Source organism: Aquila chrysaetos, chromosome 16, assembly GCF_900496995.4.
Source record: "Aquila chrysaetos chrysaetos chromosome 16, bAquChr1.4, whole genome shotgun sequence".
In the NCBI taxonomy this organism is placed as follows: domain Eukaryota; kingdom Metazoa; phylum Chordata; class Aves; order Accipitriformes; family Accipitridae; genus Aquila; species Aquila chrysaetos.
In genome coordinates, this window is record NC_044019.1 from 9,098,356 (window position 1) to 9,109,196 (window position 10,841).

A 10,841-nucleotide genomic window follows, 5' to 3' on the forward strand; every position below is an offset into this window, starting at 1 on the left:
AGAGACCCCCACACCGGAGCAGGGGATAAATGAGGAGTCCTCCCCCTGAGGAGGAAGGAGTGGCAGAGACAACATGTGATGAACTAACCCCAACCCCCATTCCCCATCCCCCTGTGCCACTGGCAGGAGAAGGTGGAGAAATCAGGAGTGGAGTTGAGCCCAGGAAGGAGGGAGGGGTGGGGGGAAGGTGTTTTAAGATCTGGGTTTTACTTCTCATTATCCTTGCTTTGATTTGATTGGTAGTAAGTTAAATTGATTTTGTTTCTTCCTCAAGTTGAGTCTGGTTTTTGCCCATGACCATAATTGGTGAGTGATCCCTCCCTGTCCTTGTCTCAACCCACAAGCTTTTCTTTATATTTTCTCCTCCCCATCCCATCAGGGGGAGGAGTGAGCAAGCAGCCTCGGCTGGGCTTAAATCACAACAGCACAAAAAGAAAAATTGAAGATATTTGCTCTTTTAATCTTTAATTTAAGCAGTTTAAAATAAATCTTTGATTTTGATTTACTGTTGGGGAAAGATTACTAATTTGACTTCATTTACGAAAAAGCTTAAGCCCCATCTATACTTATTTCTACAATCCCTAAATTTTCATGTTTATCAATACAACGTCTAGGACAAAAGTAGAAAAGTTATTCCAATGTCAAGAAAGAAAAATAAAATACAGCAGCAGCACCTGAATACAAGGGAAGTGATGATACTTTACCATACTTGCTTATTTAAATCTGCATTTAGACAAATGCTTTAGTGCCATCTGGAATCTTCCCTAGTTTAGTGCCAATGTTATGGCTTTAGTTGAGCCTTTAACCAAGTAAGAACACTGTCCTTTCCTTCACAGAACATACTTCATATATTTGGGAAAATAGTCTATACAACTGTTTCTCCATCTCTGCAGATATCCTGAGGATGAAGTTAGATATTGGAAAAGAAAAATACTTGACATTCCACATGTATTAAAGTACTGAATGCCAAACAGTTGGGTTGTCTTAATCTTCGAGTGATAAGGCAACTGAAAAGAAGTTCAATATCCTTCACAAGCATTTTGCCACCATTTTTTGTAATATGAAGTGCTAGAAAGTCCCCTACCCCATACTATTTAAACAATGAGCACTTACCACTACATAGTGAAACTACAGATAGAGGCTTTACTTTCTGAGAGAATCAGCTTACAAAACTAAGAAAAAAACTTGTTTTGAATGAGAAGATTTCACCAAGTTTCACCTACATAAATTTAACAAATGACTATCATTTTTATTTGGGTATATGCAAAAACAAGTTCTAGAAGAGAAATTAGAAACCCAGCAAAATAATGAAAGATCACTGAGAAGGCATTTTGCACATAAGAGTTTGAGGTGGCTATTAAGTTAACATTATCTTTCTTCCTCCTTCCCCCGCCTCCCAGGCAATTTATATTATGGAGGAAATCACTCCAGTAAACCAAGTTTTGCCATGCTATGCCTTTACAAACCACGCACATTGCGGTTACACCACATTTTTCAGGCACAGATGCCTCTGGTGCCTCCACTGAACAGAAGTATGCCTTCCCCATGGAACTCCTCTATTTTGATGGACCATACTAGGAAAAAAAAAAAAAAAAAAAAAATCAAGATTGCCTAAGAGAATAAGCCACCTTCTTCCAACTGCAACACACATCCTACTTATGAAGAAAAAGCCAAAGTTTTATATGGAAATACCAAACCTACTCTGTTTTCTCTGTAATATTCAAAATAATCTTTTTTTAAAGCTGTACTTCAATGCTTCTCTCTGGAGCAGCAGCAGAGTATATTTGTGTCTCTCAAAACGATCATACTTGCAAGTAGCAAACTACAGGGCAAGTCTACTTCAAAGATTTAGTAGCATTTCTCAAGAAAACTGTTTTCAAAGGGAGATTACTTTCATATTCTAAATCTTTACACTGAAGTGATGATCATCTGTGCAATATTGTAAGTGTACTAATATATACACGCAAAAAGAGTTTAAAAAAGCCATTTAACCAACATGCCATAGTTTAGGGATAAATTGTTTCGTAGTGACCCTTATTTCAACTGGCTATGTTTCCTCTCTCATTTTCTTCATGCCTTTTCAAGACAGGGCTACACCACAGTAATTCACCAAAATACTTCTAGCATCTATTCCTTCCTACAAGTCCCTTCTCTAGCTACCAATACATGTCAGCAGTTTTCTCCCACTGCAAGAAGAGGTCTCGACTCTCACCAAGAAGCATTACTTTACTAACTAGTAATTACTGAAATAACAATGTTATAACTAATCCAAATACAAGACAAATAGTTACCAAAAACTACACTGATACCTCTGTGCTGTATGACTACTCGCAGGATTTGAAGAATAAAGTTTCAGAGAAAGCAAACCATTTCAAATGCTAGCTCAGAACTTAAATTGGTATTTATAACAGCATTACATGATATAGCCCTAAAAAGCAATACCCTGCTGAGCAAAACTTAGAAGTCAATTTACTTAAGACCTGAACTTGAGCCTTCTATCCTTTCAAGTAACATTTAGGGTTCCACACAGATTTTGTCAAGTTAAGTCTTATTACCATTCCATAAAGTTAAGTCACTAGTGTGGCAAGTGGCACAGAAATTAACTTAGTTTGAAATGCTTGAAAGTCTACAAACAAAACTTTATAGGTGGTTTAGCTGCAATTAAAACAACCCCAAAAAAAAAAAAGACAACTTCATCTCTTTCCTTCTCCAACTTTTCTTTCTTTATTTTCAACTGCCAGTTTACTTTTAGTTTTGGGGGGTATGGATTCACTGGCTGTTGCTTGCAGTTTTTCCTATAATAAAAAAAATTGAGATCACATTTTTCTCTACAAAAACCCATTTAAAGCTTTACCATTTTCACTTGCATTCTGCTGCTTAGTAACTATGTAACATCATAGTTACCAATTCACATTTCCAGATATGACCATAATCTTCACACTCAATCTTCACAATCTCCGATAAATTAAAAAAATTATAGACATTGAGATAGTCTATAATCCGTCCCTCTCATGAGGATGCGATCAGTACTGTAGTTACAAATTTTCTATTGTATCTATTAATAATTTCATTCTTGGCTGCATGGGAGGGAAAAAAACAACCCCACTGCGTTCTAGTCTCCAGCCTTATGGCTACCATATTATTCTGAGGAGTGAGAGTTAAACTTCAGAATTCCTGAGTCTGGAGAAGGGGAGGATTGGACCAGTGTATTTCAGAGAAAAAGCTATTGTACAATCATTAACATAATTGCTTGCTGTTGTGCCCTAGAAGGAAGCTGGTTTCCTATAATGAAAAAGATCTGTCACACACAGGTGTTTCCTATATTACAAAAGATATCAAACAACCTATGGGTTTTTCAGAGTATTAATCTTTTTTCACAGACTCCCACATACATAAGAGATTCAGAATTTTTTTTTTTTTTTTGGTCTGCCTTCGATATTCCCATCTCTATTTGCCCAGATTGGAATTGTAAATTCCCTATTCAGTAACTGGAAAGTTAGGGATTAATATGTATTTATAAACTGCATTTTTGAAGGAGAGCATCCAAGCCAAGTGTGGCTGATAGTCAGTTCAGCCATCTCAAGGTTCTTTTTTTTTTTTTGGCTCTCAAAATAAATAAATAATACTTAATCACAGCAGCAGAGCATACAGGAACAGACAACCACAAAAAAAAAAAAAAACTGTGTGCCCATCTATGACTGAAATCATACTAAGACAACTGCACCTGGCACAACTACTGAGAAATAAAAGCAATCAAACATTCATAATGGGTTAGGAAAGAGTAAAGTTGCAAATTCACTCCCCAGTCACACACTACTGGTCTCACAACAGAATTTATAGACTTTTGGATAATAAGTGACTCTAGAAGACAGCCTTAGCCTGAAAAACAATAAAGCTACAGAATTATAGACACAGCTTTCATAATCTGATGGCAAAGTAGATCCCTTTTAAATGGGGAAAGACATCCCATAACACTCACTGGTAAAGCAACGGGAAAGACTCAGTTATATCAAAAGGAATTGCAAAGTTTTACAAGTGTCTAACAGTTAATTAAAATTAAGCACTGAATACTATTATCAAGTCACAGCCACGATGACAATTAGCTTTTCTTATAACCTGCAGAGCTCAAGTTGTGCAGTGATCTTACATCACCAATTACTGTATTTCTATCTGCCTTGCCTTTAAATCTTCCTCCATTTCTGTTCTTTGAAAGGAAGGGGAAAAAAAAAAAACTTGTTAAAATGAAAACAGCACACTGATCACTATGGTAAAGGCAAGCAGCATGAAAGGATGCATTTAGGTTTTTTTATGCTGACCATTAAGAAATGCAGACCCCTCACGAACGTTATCTGTACCACCTTCTTTATCAGACAAATTTCATCTAAATACAGTGTTCAGCATACATCTTTCTGCCATTAAATGTGGCTTGAACCTATAACGAGCCCATCATCAGCATCAAGTACATATACACACACACACACACCCCCTTTGATGAATGTTTGCTTGTCACAGCCAAAAGGAAGAACTGACTACTTCATAGCCAGTTCAGTCTAACTTCTACAGCTGTCACTCACAGGCAGGAAAAAAAACCACTTACCAAAATGCTAGCCCTCAGAATAGCTGTGAGCAGTGACAAACTCCTCCTTCATAAGAGCCAGAAAGAACACAAAGACAAACATGGAAGATGGGAATACAACCCCTATACTGTTGCAATTTTCAAACGGACTTCCATCTGGAATGCATGCTGACCAATAGCAACATGAAATGGAAGTTGGTTTCCTATAGAAGCAAGCCACTTACAACATCAGCATGAAACCCACCTACCCAGAGGGGGGTCTGCTCCTGCCACCACTACAGCTTTGTTATAGCAGTCTCTAGACTTTCCATTCTTTTTCAAGATGTTTGGTGACAGCAGCTAAACTTCTCAAACAAATGTAATCTACTAGTTACTATTTTCCAGAAGAGTTAGCTTCCAAAGATACTTGGATATCTGGCAAGTCTGTCAAGGCAGTAACAGATGAAACAACGTGAATTACTATAGTTCAAACCAGTCCTAAAGTTTCCAGCTGTGCTCTTTAGATTGGAGATTGGTCAAATTAGTACACAGTAATTAAGAACAGAATATGAAGAGAGCTCCAAATCTGCTTTAAAGGTAAAGTTGCAGTGCGTTTCACAGAAAGAAGAGGTTTTTTTCACCAAGACCTTACCTATGATTTTTCCCTACTGTAACTCAGTAAAAAACCAAAACAACAAAAAAAATGCCACACATGACTTGGTTTCCACTACACTTATGCAAAATAAAAGCAAATAGCATTGTATTTTTTACAGTTTCTATATGAGAAACACTAACTGTATAACCACTCTGGTACAAAGATGCAAAAATCCACCCTGTGGAGGCACTGGCTGATACTCCTTTCACAAATGCAAGTAGCACTGAAGTAATATCAATTTGTAGCAAGCCACACCTTTAGAAACCTCTATTACTCCCTTGTTTTCTGCACTAACTCAACTGCTCAAACAAGTTAGAGTACAATGAAAAAAAAAAAAAAAGATGCAATCACATCTCTACTAGCATTGCCTACAGCCACTGTATAAAGCACTACTTGAAATTTTATTAACTTGCTTTTGATTTATCTATCAATTAGGGCACTACTACAAGTGAGAAATGTGCATCACCTAACTGGGGACTGGGGTCTTATGCTTCACTCTTCTAGAGAAGCATAATATACATTTACAGAAAGCATCTTTCTCTCTACTCCTAGTTTGGGAAATAATGAGATTCACTCCAAAAACCTCTAGTAGAAGTTAAATTTGCACAATAGAATCTAACTTTATATATTCAGATGCAGTTAGATGTTTTGCATAGGGTCACTGAAGGTGGGGACTATGTCACTACTAGCAGGGATAAGAGGCCTAGGATTCACTTGATACATAGTAACAATGAAAATGCTTTTAGTATTGGAATTGCTATATTCTAGAACATATTTAATAAAATCAGAAACAAGTCATTGTTTTTTACTAAAAAAAGTTGGAAGTTTCCATCCTCAATCCCAACCATGCTTTGTTACCAAACTGGAAATCACATAGCCCTTTCACAAGCCTCACCCAGGACCTGCTTGGTCATCATAAAAAGACTTTAGATTTCTTCATATTTAGGAGTATTTTTTGGCATAACTGACAAGAGCTGGCCTATAGTCTTTCAGTGCTTATTTTCCAAAAGACCCAGTGGACACAGGATGGAGACCACTAGGCCACATACTCCATCTCCTTGCAGATGTGCAACTTAAGACTCTGTGTAAGTGCTTGGAATCATCTTATTCAAACTGAAATAGGAACGTTCTCAAAACTTCCTCCAAGGAAACTAACTAACCCTCAAGTCTCACTGTGAGGCAGTTCCTGCTTGTCCAGAGTGGTTTTTACTCAATTCTGCCTCCCTTCACATCTTTAACCAAATCCTCACTACCAATTTCATAGGTGCTCTTCTTAGCCGTTTTGCCAACATGCCTAACAACATATACCATCACTCCAGTGAAGTGTATTACAGCTTCACAGTTCCATACAGTTATACACTGAGGTCCTTTTGGTATTCTTTTCCACTGCTGGCATGCAACACATTGCATAGGTTCTGTCACTGAGCATTCCAAGTTTTTAAGTCCCATGGAAAAGGAAAAGATACATCCATTTAACAGGATTCAAGGACGACTATACAGAGCAACAGCAAGAAGAAAGAACAGTCAAAGGGTTTAGTCAGGAACTTTTTCACCCACTCCAAATTGCATATACCACTTCAAACATGCTTCTTGGCACTTTATGGAAGTTATTAAATAAAGAAAGGTCATGAAGAGTCTCATATTTTACAGTAACAGATTTTTTCCCAATACTGCGTGAAGACCTATTCCATAAACAAGCAAGCTGTTAACAGTTTATACCAAATGTCTTCCTGATCCTATCTATTTGGTCTATCCCATTTCCTGAGAAGTGTCCCAAGCTAGCTATAGAGCTACATATAATATCCAAGAGTAGAAAAACATTTTACTTTAGTTGCTTAGTAGCATATGGTTTCCAAAACAGATGCTGGCACCCTGACACACCACAAAACCAATCAAACATGCTATGCAAAGCTTTCAACATTATGTTCATATTCTCTACCTATTTTCTGATTGATCTTTCAGGCTTGCCTCCTACCCCAAAAATACCAGGATCAAACGTGATCACTAAATAGTTTCCCAAGTTCTTTGCTCTCTTCCTCCAACTTGACAATATGAGACAAGCAAGATATTATTTCTCATTTATCCCTACTTGTTTTATTATTGTGGAAAGTTTTGCCAAAAACAATGGCTTCACAACTTGCTCTCAGGATATCCAGACATCTGGTCTTCTAGAATCTGGATGTGGTGTCTACTTTGAGATAACACACTATTCCTAAACCTGGCATATGAAATAACAGAGTAGAGAGCAATCTTAAGGGTCACAGATGAAGGTGCCACTATGAGAGCCAAATCTAGATGGGAGACAATATGCTTAAGACATCCTACCTTACTACAGAAACAGATCACTATGCTCATACTAGTGCCTCTTCTGCCTACGCAGAAAAGCCATGGTTTCCATCATAACTTCCAAAGGCCATAAATTAACCCAGTCATATGCGAGAAGTGAATATGCAAGCCTCCTACCTACAAAGATGTTGTGTAGTATGCTGGAATACTGAAGCTAGAAAAAGTCTTATTGCAATATACTGATACAGAGTGATCTTAACTAACTGCAGTTAAGTAAATATTTTAAGGGGTTTTAAGCATTTGGACAAAAGAGGACATCAATGGAGAGAAAGGAGAGCGGACCAGACAGTTCTTCAAAGTGTTTCTCCATTCTGACTGTTTCAATCCCATACTGGTTGTTTTTGAGTCAGCTCTTTAGCGTTTCATAGTACATGCATTTCAAGCTTAAAGCTGAGTAGAGAAGCAAAGCTGTTGAGACATAACAATAGAGTTCACTCTCTAACCATCTGTTAATGCTAAAACTAAATACATAATTTTCTGCTTTAATACTGCTAAATTCAGATTCTGTTCTATTAATTCACTTGAATTTCACTCTTAGAACATTACGTCATTCTCTGAGTGGTATACAGGCTATAGCATCACCTCCATTAAGTGCAAGAGAGAAAGGTTCTGAAGGAAACAGTCACATTTTTCTCACTTTAGCAAGTCAACAGAAGTAGAGTGAACAGTTTGCAGGCAGTATTGTGAAGAGACACACAAACTATTTAGTATCATTAATTCCATAAGGGAATAATAATGGCTAGTTGATTTATATTTAAAAGAATGCAAAGATATTGGAGTCAGAGCAGTTTACATATAAATCTAACTTGCTTACAAAGATACTCTAATACACTACCCTACTTAAAGACATTCCTGTTAAACAGGCTGCTTTTCCTGAATTTCTAAAGTACACCTTTCACTTTAACTCAGTGTTTTCCTTAAGCTCGTTGTAAACAGACCTCTTCAGCAGTTCTTCTGGCCAAAATAAAATCTTGTAACAGTGTTAGAAGATAAATTCCTTTACTAACTCAGACAGTGCGGGATTCAGTACTGCATACACATTCTGCTTTTCACACAGAAAGCAAAGAGAAGTATCATCTATGTTCAAGCAATATCATAGATGAAGGAAACAAATCACTTAAGTGAAATTAAACAGTACTTAGAACTACAAACTGTCAAGAAATACACAATGCAGACTGGGTACCACATTTGCATGAAGTTTCATTAACAAGTTATATACCAAAAGATAGCTCTGCAGTGTTCTTTTATATTTGCATAACAAAGATTCTTGCAAGTTACAGTTAGTCCATGCCTCACTACTGAAAACATAAATAACCCAGAGCTAAGCAATCACAGACTCTTACTAGAATGTATGTTGTACTGAAAATACACACTGCAGTTCACATAACTGCAGTTCCATCATTTGGAACAGTGAAACAGGGAGCCTTCCTATCTTTCAGCATTCCAGAAAAAAAAAAAGCAAGCACATGTTGTTTGTGCAGTTCACAAGCTACTTTATATACTACCTGAAAGTTTTAAATCAGCTACATATGCATCAAATAACAAAAAAAAAAACCAAACAACAAACAAACAAAAAACCCAAGAAACCCAAACCAAACACACACTGCACTCTTAAAAGTACATTTAGATTCCTTCCACTGAAAGAGATTTTAAACCTAAGTAGTATCACTAGCAGTAACACAACCTTTCATTTTTAAGTTGTCAACATCTCACAAGGAACACTTCCTAAAGCTATTCCAGTCACAAGTTTTCTGTACTCTTCCACTCAGAACAGTTTTTTAAAATAGCAACACACCTATTCAAACTATCCTACTGCTCTATCTTAAATAACATTTATCTTGACAGAGATGATCTTTAGCCTCAGTTGTATTTATGTCATACAAGACACAAGACTACAACACTAATTCCCTCTTACATGTTGAAAAGTTCTTGGCAAATAACGCAGAACTAAACCAAAAGAACTGGTGGCTTAAAAGTCAGATTTTGCCAAATGTATTTAACAGCAATTAAAGCTTACCCAAACACTGCTATGCTCTTAAAAAATTATAATTGAAAGAAGCTGCCTTGTTAAAAACAAGCAAACAAAAGACCCCCCCCCAAACACCAACCCCCCCCCCCCCCCCAAAAAAAGGGCAGCGTCCTCACAGAAATGCTGAGGCACTGATTTTAAAGAAAGGAAGTGAATGCAAAATTAGCTATCAGCAAGGCTTATCTGTTTTATTATCCAAGAGATATCAGTGAAGCCACAGTAAAGTTCTGTAAGTTACAGCAACAGCACAAGTGACTGCCGGGGGAGGGAGCAGTGCAGAGAGCTTCCCCCATTTCGACAAAAACTTCACCCAGTTCAGAGCTCCTCAAGTCTACCGGGAACAATGCACCGCCCACCGCACCCAACCCAGCCGCGACCCACTCCGCACCGCACCAGGCCGCCAACGCTCCGCGCCCAAAAGCTGCCGTGGAACGGTCGCGGCGCCGTCGCCCCTCCGCGCCTGCCGGCCAGCTCGCCACCCGAGATGAACGACCAGGGACGTCAGGACGAAGCTTTGGGCAGCTGCCGAAGAACCCACCGTCACGGCCACGGGAAGAAAGAGGCAGCGGGCGGGCAGGGCTCCGTCCAGCGCGGCCCAGGCCTTCCCCGCCGCGCCCAGGCCCGCGGCACCCTGCGGCCGCGCCGTCGCCCGCCGCGCCTCGCCCGGGTGCTCCGGGCTTAGTGGTGCGTTTGCGGGGGGAGGGGGCACACGACAGGTCCCAACAGCCCCGCCATGCCTCGGACCAGCGGCGCCTGAGAAGCGCCCGGAGACCCCTGCGCGGAGGGCAGCAAGCGCTAGACCCGCGCCGCCGCAGAAGAGCCGCCACCGGAGCGCCGGCCCGCTCGAAGCGGCAGCAGGGAATGCTCACCACTATCCCGCCCGTACCTCGACAAGCGCGTCCCCCCGCCACAGGCCCCAGGCTGCCTCCGCTCAGGCGGGAAAGCCACCACTTGCCACCATCACCGACTCTCCAAGATGGCGGACATATCAGCTCCTGCGAGCCCTCCTCTCCCTCCGCCCCGCCTGCCAATCATACTGCCCCCAGCACCACCCTCCTCCTCGGCTCGCGCCTTTCTATTGGGCGGTGTGCGGAGCTCGGCCTCTCACTGGCAGTCTGGCGGGTGCCAGTTACTCAGGTACGGGACTGCAACAGGGTCGAACGGGGATGGGGGCAGGCTCTCGGCTTCCTGTTGGCCAGTCAACGCATGGGGCGGGTACATCTCGCTTCCCACCTTCCCGACTTAGCAACAACGAA

General features: G+C 40.0%; 1 protein-coding gene across 11 annotated transcripts in view; it reads right to left on the reverse strand.

Annotated features, from left to right (window-relative positions):
- Positions 1-10,628, reverse strand: part of PPP6R3 (protein phosphatase 6 regulatory subunit 3) — a 68,644-nt gene extending 58,016 nt beyond the window's left edge. For 6 of the 11 annotated variants that reach the window (XR_003926917.2, XM_030039108.2, XM_030039107.2 and 3 more), the window contains exon 1: positions 10,472-10,627. The gene's annotated coding sequence lies outside the window, so the exon portion shown is untranslated. Of the gene's footprint in view, positions 1-10,471 lie in introns of all 11 variants that reach the window. The other 5 variants (XR_003926916.2, XR_003926918.2, XM_030039112.2 and 2 more) reach the window with 3 other exon arrangements.
- Between the last annotated feature and the right edge of the window lie 213 nt (positions 10,629-10,841).